We start from the raw sequence: 1,234 nt of genomic DNA on the forward strand, positions 1-1,234 counted from the left end.
GAGGGGAGAGAGGTAGCATAGAGCTCACACAATTAATTCTTGGTTAAACATTCCTTTTAACAACTGAGATATGGGCTTGAATAAACACGGGGGGACCCATCCACTTTTCCATATCTTTCAAGATGTTGTTCAGAGCAACAGAATACTTCTGTTTGATAATCTGGTTTAACCAAGGAAAAACCTCAATGCCCAAATATTTAAACTGCTTAACAATGGGGATGTTAGCAGGGATGCTTGAACTGCGGGCAGAGTCATTTAAATGAAGTAGTGCAGACTTTGTCCAGTTAATAAAAAAAAAGCCTGATAAGCTTCCATTCTCCTCGCACAATAATAGGAGGTGAGGGAGAGACTGAGAGGGGTTCTCTAAGAAAACCAAGACATCGTCCGCAAACAATGAGAGATGGTGCTGTGTACACTCAAATGCACATTGGTGACACCATAATTGTTGAATAGCTTGAGCCAGAGGCTCTAGAGAGAGGACAAATAATGCTGGACTCAAGGGGCAACCTTGGCGGGATGATCTAGAAAAGTGAAATAAAGAGGAGGAGGTCGAGACTCGGGCTGAGGGATTAGAATACATAACTTTAATTATACCAATGAAAGTGTTGCCCGAGTCTTGACCGGACGCACCTCCTCATCTTTACTTCAAAGCCACCTCCAAGACTAACCATAAAAATGGCAAGTCTCAAGTCTGTCAAAAGCTTTCATTGCATCAAGAGAGAGATATGACATTGGGGTCTTACTGTCCTCCGCCACATCAAGAATGCGGAGAAGGCGTTTCAAATTTTCTGCTGCTAGTCTTGTTTTTATGAATCCTGTTTGGGCCGAGTTCACTAATTTTGACATATGCGATGCCAAACGATGGGCAAAACCTTTGCAAAGATTTTTACATCAGCGTTAAGCAGGCTCAGAGGCCGATAGCTGGAACACTCTGTAGGTTCCTTATCCTTTTTCAGGAGTAAGGAAATTAAGCATCTGTTAACATCCCTTGAGAATTAACCCTTCTTAATAGAGAAGTTAATCATGTCAAAAAGGAAAGGGCCCAAGTGTTCCCAAAACGTTGCATAAAATTCCGGGAGAATCTCATCAAAGCCCGGCGATTTTCCTTTTTGCATACTCTGTACTGCCAACCTTGATTCCCCAATAGAAATCAATCTGTCCAAGCTAGCTGACTCCTCTGTTTATAAGTGAGGCAATTCCAGCTGATTTAACCAGCTGTCACAGTGGGATTTAT

Source organism: Etheostoma spectabile, chromosome 1, assembly GCF_008692095.1.
Source record: "Etheostoma spectabile isolate EspeVRDwgs_2016 chromosome 1, UIUC_Espe_1.0, whole genome shotgun sequence".
NCBI classification, from domain to species: domain Eukaryota; kingdom Metazoa; phylum Chordata; class Actinopteri; order Perciformes; family Percidae; genus Etheostoma; species Etheostoma spectabile.